The sequence below is a fragment of the Pavona decussata genome, unplaced genomic scaffold (genome assembly GCF_977016875.1).
Source record: "Pavona decussata unplaced genomic scaffold, jaPavDecu1.1 SCAFFOLD_187, whole genome shotgun sequence".
Lineage (NCBI taxonomy): Eukaryota > Metazoa > Cnidaria > Anthozoa > Scleractinia > Agariciidae > Pavona > Pavona decussata.
The window spans coordinates 213,009-235,000 of record NW_028145596.1 but is presented as its reverse complement, the minus strand read 5'-3'; the positions used below and the strand labels follow the sequence as shown (position 1 = coordinate 235,000).

The 21,992-nt window shown below is 37.8% G+C and overlaps 2 protein-coding genes and 1 long non-coding RNA gene across 8 annotated transcripts in view; 2 read left to right on the top strand and 1 right to left on the bottom strand.

Annotated features, from left to right (window-relative positions):
* The window catches only part of LOC146462448 (uncharacterized), a 201,068-nt gene that overhangs the window by 87,105 nt on the left and 91,971 nt on the right, over positions 1-21,992 (top strand). The window lies entirely within an intron of this gene.
* The window catches only part of LOC146462451 (uncharacterized), an 86,243-nt gene that overhangs the window by 7,779 nt on the left and 56,472 nt on the right, over positions 1-21,992 (top strand). Inside the window, exons 2-4 of the mRNA XM_085085556.1 lie at positions 18,633-19,160; positions 19,322-19,422; positions 19,788-19,876. The gene's annotated coding sequence lies outside the window, so the exon portion shown is untranslated. The remainder of the gene's footprint in view (positions 1-18,632; positions 19,161-19,321; positions 19,423-19,787; positions 19,877-21,992) is intronic.
* LOC146462452 (uncharacterized) overlaps positions 1-21,992 on the bottom strand; it is a 64,574-nt gene that overhangs the window by 29,740 nt on the left and 12,842 nt on the right. The gene's annotated exons all lie outside the window — the stretch shown is intronic.

Below are 21,992 nucleotides of genomic sequence, written 5' to 3'. Positions count from 1 at the left end.
CACTTTACATCACCCTAAATCTCCTTTTATTGAAAACAATGATCTCGCTTTGCATCTGAAAAAATAGTTGTTTTACAGGAAAATTGCTCCACCGTCACGAGGATTTGTTAATATTTCAAATAACAGAAATGCTCGTGGATGTGTTAACAGTAACTTAACAAAAATGACCCAGATTTAACACTATAGTGTACCAACTCCCTCTGGGGTCCTTTTTCTATAGACGGACTGGGTCGGGATAACTCAAAACCTATACTATTGCATTTTAACAAAAAATAAATAAATAAATGAATGAAAAATAATCAATAAATCGTCGTCTTCATCGTTTTCTCTTTGGCGATCCACTTGTGCCCAGCAAACGTAACATATATGAAAAAATAAAAAATAAAAATAAAATAATTAGATGTGGTCAAAAGCCCTTAGACTTGTACCGTAAAGTTCCGATAGTAGCGACCCCCGTTACTTTCGGAATTAGCAGCCTTTGGGCTGGTTACTTTTCGGGGAGTCGTTACTTTCGGGGAAAAAAAAACCAGAAAACAAAGCTAGCGCTAGCTTTTTTTTTTTCCGAAACTAAAAATAATATGATTCTTACAGGGCGCAAACAACAGACAGAATAAAGACCATTCTGACGCAAGCATGCCAGATGACATTTGGGCTTGCAACTCTAGGTGCAACGAGCAAGATTCAACCACTGGATGTTGCATTCAATGCTGAATTTAAGAGGAATGTTGACAGACTCACTACGGAACATTTGTTCGCAAGGTCCAGAGCTATTTATGAGTGGTGATCGGTGTGCTTTTCACGAAATGGGTGGACACGGCATGACAAAGAGATCTCGTGTCGGCTGAAAGACAGAGTTATCCGTTCATTTGTGAAATGTGGCCATGGTAGTAGGGACAGTGAAATTAACATCGATGGTCTACCGGACTACCGCATGAATGAATCAGCCGATGTAGAGGAAACCGAATTCTTCTCTGACTTAGGGGAGGAAAGCTAAACTCAGTGCTTTTAGTCCATGACATATTAATGCGTTTTTTACTGCAGTATATAGAGTTTTGACTTTTAATTTGAAGAAACATTCCTGTTGTTAACGCGAAATTTTACCAGTTAAGTTATCACATTGCGCCATCGATAAGTGAACTGATGTCAACGACGAATGATGGCTTAAGGCTTTCCCTTGTTTTAAAGTGCCTTCTCGTGATCATTTTGTCAACGCATGAAGATATTAGTTTTGTACCCATGGTTTAATGATGATATAATTCAGGCTCGAAGGGACAGGAGGAAGGCGAGAGAAGATGAAAGACAAGTGGACTCCCATCGGATCTAGTAGTCAGTTTAAAGTTAAGAGGAATTATGTTATACATCTGATGAACGAAGCTAGATGTCCTTATTACAGGCAATTTATTGATAAAAATAGTTCGGACCAATCAAAGCTGTTCCGGGCTAGTAAGAGTCTATTAAATCTTCTAGCGGACAAGTCTCTTCCAACTCATCAGTACCAACGCCTCTGTTCTCGCAAATGAGATGGGTGTGCCCTGGAACCCTTCCCGTCATCCGTCTTGTTGCTTTGTATTGAGGAGTTACTTCATGTGATTAGTAGGATGGCCGGAACATATCATTAGAGCATGGTTACTTCGCTGACGAATGGAAAAAGGCATTAGTGCATCCCCTGCTCAAAACATCTGGTCTGCAATTGATAAACAAGAACTTCCGGCCTGTGAGTAACCTATATTCACGACCAAACTTACAGAGAAGGCGGTTGCCCACAATTAAAGGAGCACATGCAAGTCAAAAAATTAAAAAATTGTTTATTAAAAAAATAAAAAACAAATTGGAAAAAACTTTAAAAAATTTATTAGAAGCCACAAAGTTTTGACGTTACTTTCGGGGGGTCGTTGCCTTCGGAGGGTATCGGAACGTTACGGTATGTTGTGGGCCATCCAGGCACTGGAGATGTTTTGCGTATCGGGTCCACGATTATGTAGGTGTTGTCTAGTAAAACGTTCCACACAAATTAAGGGCTAAAATGATTCATTTTTGATCGTAAGCAGCACTACGTTTCTTTCCGACTTAAAATTGATCAAATTTCGCAACTTCGTAAAAAGGGTTCTCAGTCCAACCTAGCCAATACAAATTTACCCGGTCATCGTATACGATGGCTTGCAGGAACATATTTAGAGATGGTTTGCGGAGCAAAATAAGGGCTAAAATGATTTAAATATGATCGGAAGCAGCACTACGTTTATTTCCGACGTAAAATTGATCAAATTTTGCAAGTTTGGGAAACGGCTTCTCACTCAAGCCTAGCCAATACAAATTTACCCGGTCATCGTATACAATGGCTTGCAGGAATATATTTAGAGATGGTTTGCGGAGTAAAATAAGGGCTAAAATGATTTAGTTTTGATCGTAAGCAGCACTACGTTTATCTCCGACGTAAAATTGATCAAATTTCGCAACTTTGTGAAACGGCTTCTCAGTCCAGCCTAGCCAATACAAATTTACCCGGTCATCGTATACGATGGCTTGCGGGAATATATTTATAGATGGTTTGCGGAGCAAAATAAGGGCTAAAATGATTTACTTTTTATCGTAAGCAGCACTACGTTTATCTCCGACGAAAAATTGATCAAATTTTGCAACTTCGGGAAACGGCTTCTCAGTCCAGCCTAGCCAATACAAATTTACCCGGTCATCGTATACGATGGGTTACGGGAATATATTTATAGATGGTTTGCAGAGCAAAAAAAACGGGCTAAAATGATTTAGTTTTGATCGTAAGCAGCACTACGTTTATCTCCGACGAAAAATTGATCAAATTTTGCAACTTCGGGAAACGGCTTCTCAGTCCAGCCTAGCCAATACAAATTTACCCGGTCATCGTATACGATGGGTTACTGGAATATATTTATAGATGGTTTGCGGAGCAAAATAAGGGCTAAAATGATTTACTTTTTATCGTGAGCAGCACTACGTTTATCTCCGACGAAAAATTGATCAAATTTTGCAACTTCGGGAAACGGCTTCTCAGTCCAGCCTAGCCAATACAAATTTACCCGGTCATCGTATACGATGTGTTACGGGAATATATTTATAGATGGTTTGCGGAGCAAAATAAGGGCTAAAATGATTTACTTTTTATCGTGAGCAGCACTACGTTTATCTCCGACGAAAAATTGATCAAATTTTGCAACTTCGGGAAACGGCTTCTCAGTCCAGCCTAGCCAATACAAATTTACCCGGTCATCGTATACGATGTGTTACGGGAATATATTTATAGATGGTTTGCGGAGCAAAATAAGGGCTAAAATGATTTAGTTTTGATCGTAAGCAGCACTACGTTTATTTGTGACATAAAATTGATCAAATTTCGCAACTTCGTGAATCGGCTTCTCAGTCCAGCGTAGTTAATACAAATTTACCCGGTCATCGTATACGATGGCTTGCGGGAATATATTTAGAGATGGTTTGCGGAGCAAAATAAGGGCTAAAATGATTTAGTTTTGATCGTAAGCAGCACTACGTTTATCTCCGACTTAAAATTGATCAAATTTCGCAACTTCGTGAAACGGCTTCTCAGTCCAGCCTAGCCAATACAAACTTACCCGGTCATCGTATACGATGGGTTACGGGAATATATTTATTGATGGTTTGCGGAGCAAAATAAGGGCTAAAATGATTTAGTTTTGATCGTAAGCAGCACTACGTTTATCTCCGACGAAAAATTGATCAAATTTCGCAACTTCGTGAAACGGCTTCTCAGTCCAGCCTAGCCAATACAAATTTACCCGGTCATCGTATACGATGGCTTGCGGTAATATATTTAGAGATGGTTTGCAGAGCAAAATAAGGGCTAAAATGATTTAGTTTTGAACGTAAGCAGCACTACGTTTATCTCCGACGTAAAATTGATCAAATTTCGCAACTTCGTGAAACGGCTTCTCAGTCCAGCCTAGCCAATACAAATTTACCCGGTCATCGTATACGATGGGTTACGGGAATATATTTATAGATGGTTTGCAGAGCAAAATAAGGGCTACAATGATTTAGTTTTGATCGTAAGCAGCACTACGTTTATCTCCGACGTAAAATTGATCAAATTTCGCAACTTCGTGAAACGGCTTCTCAGTCCAGCCTAGCCAATACATATTTACCCGGTCATCGTATACGATGGCTTACGGGAATATATTTATTGATGGTTTGCGGAGCAAAATAAGGGCTAAAATGATTTAGTTTTGATCGTAAGCAGCACTACGTTTATTTCCGACGTAAAATTGATCAAATTTCGCAACTTCGTGAAACGGCTTCTCAGTCCAGCCTAGCCAATACAAATTTACCCGGTCATCGTATACGATGGCTTGCGGGAATATATTTAGAGATGGTTTGCGGAGCAAAATAAGGGCTAAAATGATGTATTTTTGACCGTAAGCAGCACTACGTTTATTTCCGACGTAAAATTGATCGAATTTTGTAACTTCGGGAACTGCTTCTCAGTCTAGCCTAACCAATACAAATTTACCCGGTCATCGTATACGATGGGTTATGTGGCGTTGTGCAGTGCGTTATGGGTAATATACTATAGTCGTACGATACACGGCTGATAGGTGCATTTTCAGCGGCTGTTACCCATTGGGGTCGAGTGAATCGGGTGACCAGGTCACCCGATTCACTCGGACAGCACTGGCTAATAGCCGCAAAAATGATACCCATCGTACCGGCTATCAGCCGGTGATCATATACTATAGTACGACTTGTTTGAGATTCAGGGGACGCCATATTGGCGAAGTGTAAGATGATTTCGTTTTACTGTTTTGAGATCGCGTCTGCTTATGATACATTATAGGTTTTATTTTTACGACTGTTTTTTGCTTCGATGATTCCTACAGGAGTTCGGTAGGTCTTCTGGTTATGTCATAAGCTCGTTGAACCTCCGACTACATTGTTTTCTTCGGTTATGGGTCGCTAAGTGTTTTTGCTATAAGTTTGCTTGTTCGAGATTTATATACCGTAATATTCAAAACTGGCAATCTTGGCCGTTTTTAAAGGCTTGTAATTATTTGTTTGAAGTTTTGAAGTGAATCGTTTCTTTTTCACTCGTGCGCTAGGCCCATACGAAAGGGGAAACGGTTGAAAGTGCAAGTCAGTGTATCACTGTATGGTACGACGTTGTAACAAGGACTACAGTGCAGCTTCATCTCGCCCAACGGATGATGTTAGAGACTTCGAAGAGCTGAAGAGATGCTTGCTCAAAGATGCAGAAGACCGCACTTTTAACCACTCTTCAAATCAAAGGTTCTCTGTTCGGAGAAAGGTGTTTTTTCTGTTCCTCAGTCGCTTGTTCTCGTTGCCCTGATTAACTGCAGCTCTTTAATGAGCTCTTGTGAGTCTTGTGCAGTAAACAAACACAGGGCATATCATCTTCCACCATGTTGAAATTTTGAAGGTGAGAAATTACATGTTTTTGGCAAGATTTCCGCACAGCCCCATAGATTTATCATTTATGTATACATTTTGCAGATTTTGAAACTCAAACTTTCTTCATGTTGGTTCTTTACAAGAGGGTTGGTCAGTACAGTGTTGCATGTATAAGTGCATGTTATGCATGATCTGTGCAGAAATCTTTCCCCTTATTCGAATGCTTAGTAAAACGTGCGATATTATTGTTTGTATTGGGCCATTTCATTTATTATTTGCACCCCCCCCCCCCCCATTGAAGGCTTCTGTGTCTACCCCTATCAAAAATATCTTTTGCTTTTGAAGACCCCTTCAGAAATTAAGATCAAAGTGCCGACGCATTCCCCCTTAGGAAAAAAGAAAGAGTTTAAAGATACCAACATACATGCCCCCTCAGCTCAGAAATTACAAGTTTTTAAAGACCCCCCCCCTCCTCAGATTTCTCAGTCTTTCAATGGGGGAGGGGGGGGGGGGGTGCAGATATTAAATGGGATGGTGGCCCATTGTGTCCTTTTCTTACTATGAGCCATGCACTCAAATTCAACTTCAATCCCCCCCGCCCCCCAAAATGCCCCATCAAAAGTACATTTTAGGTGCTTTATGTGCGACCATATTTTTTTTAACCATTGTTTGTAGCATCCTTCTATACAGAACTGCAAAAGTAATAATCTTTCTTCCTTGACAACCAAGTCACCATTTTGGTTGGACAAAACAGGGATGTCATCCGACTCTGTCATGTTTAATTTGAGTTTCTCCTTCTTTAATAACTGCACAAACATGAACATGGTTCTAACAATGGCATTAAACATTTTTCTGAAATAATCTCTTATTCAATTTGTCCAGACATGATGTCAAACCACTAGCAAGTTTTCACCAGAGACGTCATGAGCGAATTTGAACCAAACATTGTCCGATGACATACTGTTGTTTGTAGCAATGAATATAACTTGTTCCTCAATCAGCAGACAGTTCGGTGTATGCAATATAGCTTTTATTTGGTAACCATAGAAATATAACAAATTTTGATAACAAAACCTCAGATCGCATTTGACCTCTTCATTTTGTGATTAATTAGTACAGTTTACTAGTGCTTTTTACATGAAATTTGGTGTTATGGTGTTATTAGGAACATGAGAAAGTAAATAGATTATCTCTTCATTGCTCATTTCACCAGATCTTGTCTTTTAGTTTCAAGTTCAAGTTCAATATTATTCAAAAATCCAACCAAGAAAAACAAGGAATTAGACTGGCCGGCAAGTAGCCAGTGCTAATAATCTAGGTGAGTCAGACTTACAACTGTTACAGGATAAATTTCAGTATAGTCATTTTCATTTGCCAAAATATCAAGAGAAGCCTTCAAATTTCTCCTTTGAATACTTTTTTTAGGTGTGTTTCTTGACCGCTATCTCTTGTTTCTTTGTTTCTGGCTTTTATTTTGTTTGACAGCCACTTGCAAACAAATGCACAGTTTTGTCCTTTGAAATTGTGTAATTTAAGCAGCGCACTCTTGCCAGATTTTGCCAGATGCAAATGCTGGAATTAGGCTACATGTAAACTTTCAAATTCCCCACCCGTGCCTTGTGAAGGTCAAATTTCCGACCTCCAGGAAGCCTTTGATTACAAAATTCACTTAACCCCCCAAATCATAAATGTTCCAATGGAGTCCACTGCTGAAAAGTTAGATTGTCAATGAATGGTTAGTAATGAACTTCTTAGTTCCATGTAATAAGTACTACATAAAACTGGTGGAACTACAGTCATTATTTCTCCATGGCTGATTAGTAGACTATTTGTCTTGACATTCAAAGGTCAGGTCTTTGGTCAGGTCCTTTTTTCAGGCTGTACATGTACTTTTCAACTGCAAGTTGCTTTATATTTGTGAGGGTTGGTCTTAATTACATTTCACCTCACCCCGGAAAACTTTACGTAGGCATTAAATAATGATTTAATTCTTAATCTAGTGCATTGTCACTTGACAGTAACATATTATACACTTAATGTGTGGTCCCGAGGGAAAACAAAACTAAGTAGTTTCCCGAGGGACCATACATTAAGTGCTTTCAATTGTTATATATTTAGACTTTCCCTTTGACAATCATAGCAAAACAAACAACTGAGAGGGCAACAACTGCGGAATTGTATCCCTGTTGGGATACATTTGTATTTGATCAGCGGCATGGGACCAAGAATCAACTTGTTTTATTGAGTAAAAGTCTAGGTATGTAACAATGTGCATTAGTTATCATGTTACCCTGAAATATTTATTTACAGGCAGTATTTTCCTAAATATATTTTTATTGTGTTTACAAAGAGATGAGGATATACCCATTGGCATGGAAATAAGGGTGCAGGGAACTAATGTACTCTTGAAATGAATTTTCCAATTTTTTTGTTATAATTCTTTTCTATTGTTTGGGATCTGAATTACTGGATTACAGTATGAATTTCTTGTGTCCCATCCTTTTTGTGAAATATTGGTGTAGTTAATTTTCTGCAACTCAAGTTCTTCAAAGTTTTTGTTCCAAATTAAGTTTGTTTGTATAGTTACCCATGACATATGGGAGTGCATGTGTACCAGCAAACTCACAATAATTATTATTGCCACAAAGAGGGAAATAAAAAATTTTTCATGACTGCACTGTACTGTAAAACTGTGGGAAATCATGAAATGTTTTTTGTCATCAAGTATCTTCATCTGCACTCTAGTTTATTGGAAGTGTTAAGAAGTATTTCCAAAGAGACCCCAATGCAGAGAATGACCACATAGACATTTGTGCTTCCCTTTACTAATTTGCTGTCTTCACATTTTCATAATTTTGGACTGTTACACTTTTTCACTCCATCATAGACAATGAATACCTAAGCTCTTACGCCAAAACGTCTTTCAGTGTTTTTTTTTTTTTTTTTTTTTTTTACAAAATGTTTGCTTTTTAACGTTTTTTAAACCAATGTCAAACCATTTTACATATCTCAGTTGATTATTGTTTGTATTCTTTCTATAGGAACTTGAGTCCATGGATGCGCTATTTGGCTGTAAAATATCTGCTGGAAAGAGCATAAGAAGTCCTCCTTTGGGTGCTATCCTTTCTGGCGTCGAGAAAACTGTTGAACTTTGTGGAACAATATCCATCAAAAAGTGGCAGAACTGTACCGGAAGTATGATGAATCCTTATACAGGCGAAATTTTTGGAATCTTGAAGTCCCACATCAGTTACGAATCCTCGCAGAAATCTGCAAGTGGTTAAACTTGGCAGTAAACCATCAAGCAGTACATTTCTCCACTGTTCCTTACGGTCTTCATCCTGGCCAGTCCAGCCTCTGAAATGCTCCTTCAGTGAACTATCAAGCAAGACATTTCAAGACTGTTTAAAACAGTCAAAACTCAAGCAACCCAAATATTCCTCTAGTGAACTATCAAGCAACACATTTCCCACTGTTCCTGGCAGTCTTCATCGTTGCTACTCTAGCCTCTCAAATGCCCCTCCAGTGAACTATGAAGTAAGAAATTTTCCTCCGTTTCTTGCAGTCTTCAGCATTTATCCTGGCAACAATGAGTCGGGGTGGTTACCCGATGATACCCCCTGTTTAACAGGCTAATACCTTTGACTGAATGAAAGTTAAAGGGGGGACCAGGAAACCAATCCCATCTCCACACATCTTCAAACCCAAGTCTACCACACAACTCTCCCTATGGTGGCAATCTTGGAATATTTCTTAAGGGGTTAACCTATGAATAAATGTGGTCACTTGAGTTTCTTTATTCGCCTTCTTTCATTCAAACATATACATCATAATCATATACATGTAGTATCGGATAAGGCAGGAGATCCAGCAAGCTCTAATGAGCTTTTTAAAAGATCTCCGCAGTATTAACACAATTTACTAAGACTAATTACAGAAGGCGGACTAATGACAAGTAAACTAATTACATTGTAGGTATCATTTTACTAATTAACCATATTTGTTCTACTATTAATTACACGGCTGATTTTGAATATATAATTTTAAGCCTTTTTTTAAACGATCAAAAGAATCAATGTTCTTGATATCATCAGGTAGACTGTTCCACATAGTTGCTCCTTTACACCTGAGAGAAAATTTTGCATAATTTGTTCTTTTAAATTCAACATGTATTTTTGTCGCGGATCGTGTATTATAAGAATGTATGCTTTCATTGTTGGTAAAAAAATTTGTGAAATATGCTGGAAGATTACCGTGGTAATACCAATACATGAAAATCCCAGTTAAATATATGTTTAATTCATAGATATCGAGTATATTTAAAGACTTGAACAGATGTCTCGAGTCATCTGTATAATTTGAGAAAGTGATAATTCTAACAATTTTCTTCTGTAACATGAAAATAGACTTTAGCCTGGTAGAATAGGTATTTGCCCAAATAACATTGCAATATATTAAATATGGATAAATCATGGTGTTATAAAGTGTTAAGAGTAATTTGAGGGATAAATAATGTCTTGCTTTTGCCGTTATGCCGACCATTTTTGAGACTTTCGTTGCAATATGATTAATATGATATTTCCACGAGAGTTCTTCATCAATGATTATTCCCAAGAATTTAGTATACTTGACTTTTTCAATGGGGTTTTCATTTAAAATTACATGTGCATTATAATTTAGCCTCTTTTTCCTAGTTTTGAATATCATTAAATGTGTTTTATTTACATTAAGTGATAACTTGTTGGCAGTTAACCACAATGCTACCTTTTTTAGTTCTTCATTCATAATTCTGATAAGAGTTTCTAGATCATGATGAATCAGGAATAAGTTTGTGTCATCTGCAAATAGTATAAAAGATAATATTTGGGAGCATTTGGATATATCATTGATGTAGATTAGAAACAAAAGAGGCCCCAGCACAGAGCCTTGAGGCACTCCACAACTGATTGTTAAGCTATCTGATTTTGTTGTTTTATATTTAACAGCTTGTTTTCGAAACTGTAGATAATTTTTAAACCATTCCAGCACTATTCCTCTTATTCCATAGTGTTCTAGTTTATGCAACAAGATAGCATGATTCACTGTGTCAAATGCTTTAGACAGATCTAAAAATACACCCATCGTGTATTGATTGTTTTCAATTGCATTTGTTATCTTAGTTACTAGTTCCAATATTGCATGATTTGTTGAATGCTTTTTACGGAAGCCATACTGATGTTCGTTTAGAATATTATGTTCGTCTAGGAACTTTATGATTCTCTTATACATCAACTTTTCTAATATTTTTGAAAAACATGGGAGCACGGAAATGGGTCTATAGTTTGAAAATGATTCCTTATCATTTGTTTTAAATACTGGTGTAACAATTGCCATTTTAAATTCATTAGGGATGATTCCTGTCAGAAAGGTTTGGTTAAAAATGTTTGTTAGTGGCTTCACTACGTTATCTGAAATTGCTTTTATCACCCTTGGGGACATTTCATCATAGCCACCTGATTTATTGACGTTCAATTGATTAAATTCTATCTTAACTTCATTTTCCGTAATAGGGTCTAGAAATATAATTTTCTCTAAATGATTCCATTCAGTTACGAATCAAAATATTCTCAATCGCTAAAAATCACACAGAATAAAACGCATAAACAGTTTTAATAGTTTGAAAATGCCTAAAACTTGTTCGGTCCCGATTTTTAGATACTTTGCGGGGAATTTTTATGCAAATTCATCTGTCTGCTAAACAGTATTTAGATTTTAAGAAACCTTTTTCATTACTAATTTTTTTCGTTTATTATTACATTTCCCTGCTTTGTTGACGCCATTCAGTTGGTGTTCATAGCTTGAAGGTCCTTTAAGAAATAAAATATTTCGCTGAGTTTGGCATACTGCCATCTGAAATCACAAAACACTGAAATTCACAAGCCGACTCGAAGGAGGATGCCTGTACAACCCTCTACGTAAAGTGCTTTTCTCAATACATAGATAATATAAACGTCTGAACCACGAAAAAAATGATAGGTTAACTAGAAGTTGTTTGAGCTATTTATCTGTCGAAGTGCAAGTTGTTATTTTATTACAGTTCGAAAAAAAATTCCATGTAGCAATGAGAAAAACTTGAATTCGCTTTTGTAAAACATGTGACTTGTTATTAATTTTCAAAAACTGGGCATTATCAATATGTTGCTCGAAATGAATTGATAGGAACTTGTGCATGAAAGTCGGAAGGAAAAAACTGTACAGAAAAAGGAAGATTTTATAGGAAGCGAGGGAAGGAGAATCCGTCCGTCGCGATGCGTTCCGGTTGCAACCCCGGCGGACTAGGGTCATAGGTAGAGTTAGCTGTTAGCTTGCTCTGAGAGTTTCACTCCAGGCCCTTCGCCGCAAATGCCAAAGCTTCTAACTTGCACTTTTTGTTGTAGATGATATTTCTAGTGTAATGCCTCATTGTTTCTGTAATTATTCTAAAGTCATTATTACTGAAAATTCAACACGAACTCTCCTCCTAGTGAAGGAGAATCAAATACCACATTAAGGAGCATCAGTAAAGTATATTGTTGCTGTGTTGTTTTTGTGAAAGTGTAATTTTAAAACTACTCCAAGCTAGTTGACAGGCAGTCCACTAAAATGCCATAAATCCTCGAATAAGTGCTCCCTCTCGAATACGCGAAGTTCTCTGTGATTATAATAAAAATTGTCCAATGCTATCGTCTTAGGAGGGTTAAGGCCGCCCTCCCCCCCCCCAAAAAAAAAATTGCGTATTTCAAAACGAAATTGTACTGCAAAATCCCCCGATAAGAAAGGTCATTAGGTATTTTCACATTTGCTTCTTAGACTGCGTAGCGCAGTAGCCCGAACATGGGAAATAAGTCCGAAGTCAGTTCGAGAACTTTCCTTGAGTAATTTGACTTTCTTTTTGACCTAATACGATATTTGCTTCTGTGAAAGATACGCCTTAGATCTTACATGCAACTTCGGAAAAGGAATCTGTACAAACATCCAATCCAGGCGCGAGGTGAGTTATTTTGAGAAATATCTACCAACAAATGTAGGTATATAGAGAGAGACCGGACTATAAGATCGTTTTTAACCTTTCGTACAGAGAAAAGAACTTGGCGCGCGCACCTATTAAAATCTCGATAATTATGAATGCAACCTGGTTTATAATTTGTTACAGGAAAGCAATCCCCGCAATAAGATGAACATTACCATGTCTGATGATATTCGTCATGAGATAAATCATAATAACAACATGAGGGACGGTCCTGCCATTGTGTCAAGAATCTTTTACTCCATACTGCAGGCCCCATTTACGCCGGTCTCTGTACAAATGGCTATCGCGTTAAAAAAATGGCTATTGCATCAAATTGAGCGGCATTTTCAGTGTCTGCTTCTGGGGGTTTTTTGTTTAGCACGCATTGCGAGTCCCAACAAACATATTGATAGCTACAATCTTGGACAACCAGCCTTTCTCCCCCTTTTTTTTTTTTTTTTTTTCAGTGATGGAAACATGGCGCGTTTTGTTTTGTACGCGAATTCGTACTGATTGATTTAGTGGGGAGGATGGGGGACTAATTTTTTCCTTTATTTTGTCCAAGTTTGTAGGTCCTTGTATTCGCCAGGCCAAATATAAATTGACTATCAATATGGCTGTTCATAAATAAAGCTTCGAAAGTGAAAGAGAACAACTTCTCATTAATGAGGTAATTTGAGCCCGAAAATACCGAAAAAGCCATCTACTTCATAGGATGTCCATATTTTAAACTCGACAAGAACATAAACCAAAGATATTTTTTTTGCTTATATCTCTCGCTTTTTCACTGTTACAAGGTAAGATTGTAGGGCGGCGTCATTGCTCATGTAAATTGAGCAAGTCAAATTCAGATCTCAGATTCCAGAAGTTAGTAGTTACACGCCAGTAAGCTTTAATTGTAAGGTGTTGAATATTGCTTATCTTGTATGAGAATAAAATGTAACAATGTATTCATAGCGGAGGTGAATGGAATCATTTTAGAGAAAATTAGGAAGTAAACTGAGAAGTTTAAAAGACCTTGACCTATGACCTGCTTCAGTGCGGGAGTTATGTCGTTAAAATGCCATATCCGGCAAAACAAAACTTTCTTCATCAAATCATTCTGTAAGTCGGTCGTAGATCAGGGAAAATAAGATGGTCTTGTTAGCATTGTCCTTTTAGTAGCCATTTACCAAATAAAAAGGCAATCAAGAAATAACCCAGAGTGTAACACAACATTGATTTAAAAAAAGTCAAGTGTTGTCGATTTCAATGCAGGCCATGTCACAGTGTGTGATCATCCATTTAAAGCTGAATTATTTCTTCAAGTTATTGATACTTAAAATGTGTACAAATTTTCAATAGCACTTTTCAAAAAAATGAAAATCGACAGTAGAAAACAGCGGGAAGAAAGATTTCTTTGTATAGGACTAAGTGTCCCGCACAACGCAATTAGCATATTTTTTTTTACATAGCATTCAGAGATCAGGACTAAATAGCAGGTTTTAGGCATTTTTAAACGGGTTAAACCGTTTTTGCTTTTATATTCGTGTGCTTTTTGGTGTAGTGAATTTAGAATGGTGAAATTTAGCGATTAAGCATGTTTTGATTTACAACAATTTGAATTTGATCGACAACCTCATTTGCATAATGCGGGTTTCACATTCGAAAAAGCACCAAAAGTGCGAAGTCGCTGTGGTCAAGGAAGATAAAAAGCGCAACGTATTTTTATATTTCTATGCTTCCTAACATCTGTTTAGCAAAGTTCAGTTGGAATTTAGAATGGGTCGGTCTGGACTTGTGAAATAAATGCCGGCAAAGACAGGGTACTTTCACCGGTTTTCAGAAAGCGTTCTAACGAGGGTTAATAATATTAGTTTTTGTGGCCCTAAAAATTAAAACAAATCAAAATAAACATGCATTTCATACCTTTGAAGGAACACTTGACTTAGGAATTATAATGAATTTTTGTGGCATTTCCTGGTTTTCGAGCAGCGAGCTCTTCAATTTTACGCAACTTCCTACTTTCGCCACGCTCAAATTTAGGTCCTCGAGCGCTGTGATTGTTGTGGCCTGTAAAAAATATATTTTAACGTATTTCCGAAAACTAAAGTCATTTCATTTACTTATGACCCAAGATGATTTAGTGGGCAAAGTTTGAGGGCAAACTTTTTTTCGACCCGAAACGCAGTGGACCGTTCTTAGGGAAAGCGCCACTTAATTAATTAACCCACTTTACATCACCCCAAAATGCCCGTTTTACGCACAATTGACCATATATCTTGGATGAGGGGTGAATTCACGGCATTCGCGGGGTGAGTTTCATTTATTACTTAACCCACTTTACATCACTCTAAATGCCCGTTTTATGCACAATTGACCATATATCTTGGATGAGGGGTGAATTCACGGCATTCGCGGGGTGAGTTTCATTTATTACTTAACCCACTTTACATCACTCTAAATGCCCGTTTTATGCACAATTGACCATATATCTTGGATGAAAGGTGAATTCACGGCATTCGCGGGGTGTGTTTGACTTATTACTTAACCCACTTTACATCACCCCAAAATGTCCGTTTTATGCACAATTGTCCATATATCTTGGATGAGGGGTGAATTCACAGCATTCGCGGGTTGAGTTTGAGTCATTACTTAACCCACTTTACATCACCCTAAATCTCCTTTTATTGAAAACAATGATCTCGCTTTGCATCTGAAAAGATAGTTGTTTTACAGGAAAATTGCTCCACCGTCACGGGGATTTGTTAATATTTCAAATAACAGAAATGCTCGTGGATGTGTTAACAGTAACTTAACAAAAATGACCCAGATTTAACACTATAGTGTACCAGTCCTTTTTCTATAGACGGACTGGGTCGGGATAACTCAAAACTTATACTATTGCATTTTAACAAAAAATAAATAAATAAATGAATGAATGAAAAATAATCAATAAATCGTCGTCTTCATCGTTTTCTCTTTGGCGATCCACTTGTGCCCAGCAAACGTAACATATATGAAAAAATAAAAAATAAAAATAAAATAATTAGATGTGGTCCAAAGCCCTTAGACTTGTACCGTAAAGTTCCGATAGTAGCGACCCCCGTTACTTTCGGAATTAGCAGCCTTTGGGCTCGTTACTTTTCGGGGAGTCGTTACTTTCGGGGAACAAAAACCAGAAAGCAAAGCTAGCGCTAGCTTTTTTTTTTTCCGAAACTAAAAATAATATGATTCTTACAGGGCGCAAACAACAGACAGAATAAAGACCATTCTGACGCAAGCGTGCCAGACGACATTTGGGCTTGCAACTCTAGGTGCAACGAGCAAGATTCAACCACTGGATGTTGCATTCAATGCTGAATTTAAGAAGAATGTTGACAGACTCACTACGGAACATTTGTTCGCAAGGTCTAGAGCTATTTATGAGTGGAAAAATAAGCGCTGGTGATCGGTGTGCTTTTCACGAAATGGGTGGACACGGCATGACAAAGAGATCTCGTGTCGGCTGAAAGACAGAGTTATCCGTTCATTTGTGAAATGTGGTCATGGTAGTAGGGACAGTGAAATTAACATCGATGGTCTACCGGACTACCGCATGAATGAATCAGCCGATGTAGAGGAAACCGAATTCTTCTCTGACTTAGGGGAGGAAAGCTAAACTCAGTGCTTTTAGTCCATGACATATCAATGCGTTTTATACTGCAGTATATAGAGTTTTGACTTTTAATTTGAAGAAACATTCCTGTTGTTAACGCGAAATTTTACCAGTTAAGTTATCACATTGCGCCATCGATAAGTGAACTGATGTCAACGACGAATGATGGCTTAAAGCTTTCCCTTGTTTTAAAGTGCCTTATCGTGATCATTTTGTCAACGCATGAAGATATTAGTTTTGTATCCATGGTTTAATGATGATATAATTCAGGCTCGAAGGGACAGGAGGAAGGCGAGAGAAGATGAAAGACAAGTGGACTCCCATCGGATCTAGTAGTCAGTTTAAAGTTAAGAGGAATTATGTTATACATCTGATGAACGAAGCTAGATGTCCTTATTACAGGCAATTTATTGATAAAAATAAAGCTGTTCCGGGCTAGTAAGAGTCTATTAAATCTTCTAGCGGACAAGTCTCTTCCAACTCATCAGTACCAACGCCTCTGTTCTTGCAAATGAGATGGGTGTGCCCTGGAACCCTTCCCGTCATCCGTCTTGTTGCTTTGTATTGAGGAGTTACTTCATGTGATTAGTAGGATGGCCGGAACATATCATTAGAGCATAGTTACTTCGCTGACGAATGGAAAAAGGCATTAGTGCATCCCCTGCTCAAAACATCTGGTCTGCAATTGATAAACAAGAACTTCCGGCCTGTGAGTAACCTACAGTTCACGACCAAACTTACAGAGAAGGCGGTTGCCCACAATTAAAGGAGCACATGCAAGTCAAAAAATTAAAAAAAATTGTTTATTAAAAAAAATAAAAAACAAATTGGAAAAAACTTTAAAAAATTTATTAGAAGCCACAAAGTTTTGACGTTACTTTCGGGGGGTCGTTGCCTTCGGAGGGTATCGGAACGTTACGGTATGTTGTGGGCCATCCAGGCACTGGAGATGTTTTGCGTATCGGGTCCACGATTATGTAGGTGTTGTCTAGTAAAACGTTCCACACAAATTAAGGGCTAAAATGATTCATTTTTGATGGTAAGCAGCACTACGTTTATTTCCGACGTAAAATTGATCAAATTTCGCAACTTCGTGAAACGGCTTCTCAGTCCAGCCTAGCCAATACAAATTTACCCGGTCATCGTATACGATGGCTTGCGGGAACATATTTAGAGATGGTTTGCGGAGCAAAATAAGGGCTAAAATGATTTAGTTTTGATCGTAAGCAGCACTACGTTTATCTCCGACGTAAAATTGATCAAATTTCGCAACTTCGTGAAACGGCTTCTCAGTCCAGCCTAGCCAATACAAATTTACCCGGTCATCGTATACGATGGCTTGCGGGAACATATTTAGAGATGGTTTGCGGAGCAAAATAAGGGCTAAAATGATTTAGTTTTCATCGTAAGCAGCACTACGTTTATCTCCGACTTAAGATTGATCAAATTTCGCAACTTTGTGAAACGGCTTCTCAGTCCAGCGTAGTCAACACAAATTTACCCGGTCATCGTATACGATGGGTTACGGGAATATATATATATAGATGGTTTGCGGAGCAAAATAAGGGCTAAAATGATTTAGTTTTCATCGTAAGCAGCACTACGTTTATTTCCGACGTAAAATTGACCAAATTTCGCAACTTTGTGAAACGGCTTCTCAGTCCAGCCTAGCCAATACAAATTTACTTGGTCATCGTATACGATGGGTTACAGGAATATATTTATTGATGGTTTGCGGAGCAAAATAAGGGCTAAAATGATTTAGTTTTGATCGTAAGCAGCACTACGTTTATTTCCGACGTAAAATTGATCAAATTTCGCAACTTCGTGAAACGGCTTCTCAGTCCAGCCTAGCCAATACAAATTTACCCGGTCATCGTATACGATGGGTTACGGGAATATATTTATAGATGGTTTGCGGAGCAAAATAAGGGCTAAAATGATTTAGTTTTGATCGTAAGCAGCACTACGTTCATCTCCGACGTAAAATTGATCAAATTTCGCAACTGCTTCTCAGTCCAGCCTAGCCAATACAAATTTACCCGGTCATCGTATACGATGGGTTACGGGAATATATTTATTGATGGTTTGCGGAGCAAAATTAGGGCTAAAATGATTTAGTTTTGATCGTAAGCAGCACTACGTTTATTTTTGACATAAAATTGATCAAATTTCGCAACTTCGTGAATCGGCTTCTCAGTCCAGCGTAGCCAATACAAATTTACCCGGTCATCGTATACGACAGCTTACGGGGACATATTTAGAGATGGTTTGCGGAGCAAAATAAGGGCTAAAATGATGTATTTTTGACCGTAAGCAGCACTACGTTTATTTCCGACGTAAAATTGATCAAATTTTGTTACTTCGGGAACTGCTTCTCAGTCTAGCCTAACCAATATAAATTTACCCGGTCATCGTATACGATGGGTTATGTGGCGTTGTGCAGTGCGTTATGGGTAATATACTATAGTCGTACGATACACGGCTGATAGCCGCGTACGATGGTGCATTTTCAGCGGCTGTTACCCATTGGGGTCGAGTGAATCGGGTGACCAGGTAGTAAACTGCCAACAGTAAACTGATTCTGCGGTTTCTCGCTGAAAAGCCCAGAAAAACATGGCGGACCGTCTGGCGGACCCATACGCTATAAAGCTTATGTTTTGTTTTGTTTTGTTTTTGTTTTTTTTGCAGTTCTTCAGTTCCACAAGCAGAAAAAATATGACTTGGATGTTCTTTCTGGTTCAAAATTCAGTGCAGTTGATTTAGACAAAAGCTATGGATATTTAAATCTTTTTAGCAGATATTTCAGTTATTTAGATCCTTTTTTCCGCAGGCAACTTTGTGATCATTGGCTATTTGGCGGGACTCGAGTGGCGTGCAACGTTTTAGATGACCTCTAAGGGCAGTTACGTGCCGTTTTGCATGATCGCTTGTAAACAATGACCCTTTTAGTTTAAGACTTCGCACTGACACAATTTCAGTTTAGTTTCGGAGCGGCTCTCGGAAACCTCACAGATAACTTCGTGGCCCTTCGGGACGCAATTGTTTTGGGCTTTTTCGTTTCCTTTCGTTCTGACAGCAAAGGTAAGGAGTCAAATCAGTTCATTTGATGTGTCTTTTTAAGGAATTTCTTCCTGGTTGATTTGGTGGTCTAATACGTGTACGCAGTCATCAGGGTTTGTCAGTCTTTGTTTGTCTTCCTGCATCGAACAGTTTTCATGTTCTTTTCAATGTTTGCGTTTCAGTTCTTATAATCACCAGAGAAGGGTTTTGGTCTTACCGTTTGGTTGAATTCGAAATGACGTGCCACTATTGAAGATCTCAGCACCACGATTGAAAAGCTAAGGTAAGCTTGATTATAAAGTCCCGTGACTGATTCATGTACTAGTCTCAGCTGTTTCAACTGGAAAACAATTTTCAGTTTGTAAGCTCACCTTCATATTACTAATTAAATTTTTATTTTAATCACTATTTAACATTGGTTCAGGATTATCGTGAACGAATATTGTTTTCGGCGTAGAGACTTCTTGCAACAGAATCTGCCTGCTTTGAAAAGAATTTTCTACTTGGACATTCGCCTTCAACAAACTCTCCCACACGGAAGATGACACTTTTATTACACTCTTAAAGAATAAAATATAGTCATAACTGCATTTGTAATTTAAAAATGAGTTACAAGTTGTGCAAGACTCTTGTTATTTTCATTTGTAGGCCACCATTTTGGACAAACGTATAGAAGGCAAGTTAGCTTCCCTTTGGACGAGTTTGTTGTGGGCTGCATGTCAACAATGGTAAACCAGGTAAGATTTTAAACTTTGATTTTACATCTTTTGCTGCCATTTGCCTCTTTGATGGATTAAATTCAGATATTTCTGGAATAGTAATCCTTCAGTTATACACGTCTTTAAGGCGGTGCCATTTTAATCTGGGAATGTTTCGTACTGCAGGTAATGGTCTTAGAGAAAAGGTTTTAAATTTGTGCCTCAAACTATTTCCTTTGTTGAACCTTGACCATCACGTGCATGATGCGTGGATCCGAATTTGCATGAAGTACAGACATGTAACATCGTCTGTCATCTTTTATTTCACTTCTGGGAAAAACCCAACCAGACACACGAGACTTGGTTGATCAATCTGTTCTCAAAACAATTTTATTCTTAGCAAGATCCAGAAGTATTAATTCAGATCTCATCAGATTCATGGTCTAAAATCTCTTAGGCAAGGTACACAATCTTGTGTGTTAGGTTGTTGATTCCTTTTGGCTGTTTGGAACAATTTCCTTCATGTACTGTATTTATTCAATTAATAACTGTCCAACTTCAAATAAAGCACCCATCTTGAATAAGTGCCCACCCTGAAAGCCCAAAAAGTTATGTTAGATTTTGCACTTTGTTTTGTCTTGTCCAAGCGAAATAAATTTGTTATCCCTTGTTTTGTTATTCTCTGACCTTTTTTGCTGAAAATGTTGGGAAAGTCATAAGCGCCCACCCTTGAATAAGTACCCACCCTCCCTTCTAACTCAAACAAAATTTGATTTTTCCTGGACTTGTCTCCAGCCTCTTTTTCAGTCATTTTTTACTATCTAACTCAACTCAATTCGAACTCTTTGCTAACTCAAACTTAGTTTACTCTGCTTTGGCTAAAATTTACCAACAGCTGTAGGTAGCAGCTCTTTAATAATAGAGAGGTTAAGCACCAGGTTTACGGCGAACGGCAGAAATGACCACGTGACCATGTTTATCCTTCATTTGCCGCTCGCTGTTTACAGTTTCTCAGAAAAATTGAGTGTTTTGCGTTAGAATTAAAGGCCAGAATTATCTTGTACTATTTTCATCTACGTACTCATATTTTCAAGAAAACATAAACGTGAATCTCACGTTTGCCATTTGCCGTAAACGTGGTGCCTAACCTCTCTAATGTTTTGATAATGTGATTGTAATGTATGCAAAACTACCTTAATTTTATGTAGATCTCGTACATTGGAAAGCAAGACTTACTAGAGAGAAACCTCTTCTAATTTGCGACAAAGAAGTGAAATAAGACTTCAACAATGCTATTGTTAAAATAGGTAAGATATAAAACTTTTAGTAGCACTATTCACTTCCCTTTACATCTCATTGCTTCTTTAATGGATTAAATTCAGTCTCAAGTTTAGTAACGAGGCATCTATAGTGGAAAATTTGTGGGCCATTTACAAGGTTGAATCTCCTCAAGTGCTCACAACCTACTAAAAAGCCTTGCTGCTTTGAATTTTGAGCCTTTTACTTTTTGGTGAAAAGGCTTACATGAATACATTGTATACTAGAGGTGTGGGAAGAATGCGAGTTCTGGAGTGGTGAGTTGTGAGTTGGAGTTGCAAAAAAAAATTGGAATTTTAATTTTAATCATTTTAAAGACATTCATGATTATAACACTCGTTTTAGTAATAACATTTGTAAACCACAATCAAATTGCTCATGGGGTCAGCATCGCTTTATTTGTCATGCAGTAGATGACTGGAACGCTCTAAAACGTCTTTGTTATTAGAAACATGTAGACTCTTTTATCAATCTTACCCTTTTTACTCTTTATTTTTAAATAGCTATATTTGTAATTTCCTTTTTTGTATTCTTACGTTAGATTTATGTAGGGCCTCACTGAAAACCACATTTTGTGACGTGGGCTCCCTGTTGAAAGATCTTATTTATTATGTTACGAGTTACCAAACCTAGAAAATGAAAATTTCTTGTCAAGATAACATTATATGCAATGACGTAAAACCGGACATTTCAGAAAAATGCAGTAACTCCTGGGAGGGTACTTTTGTCTTTCATCAAGTCCAGTTTAAAGATCTGCTAAGTTGCATCCAGAGGGTTAACTTAAAGGTAGGTTTGCCCTTGTAGTCAGAATGCTAGTTTAGTGACTTTATACAACACC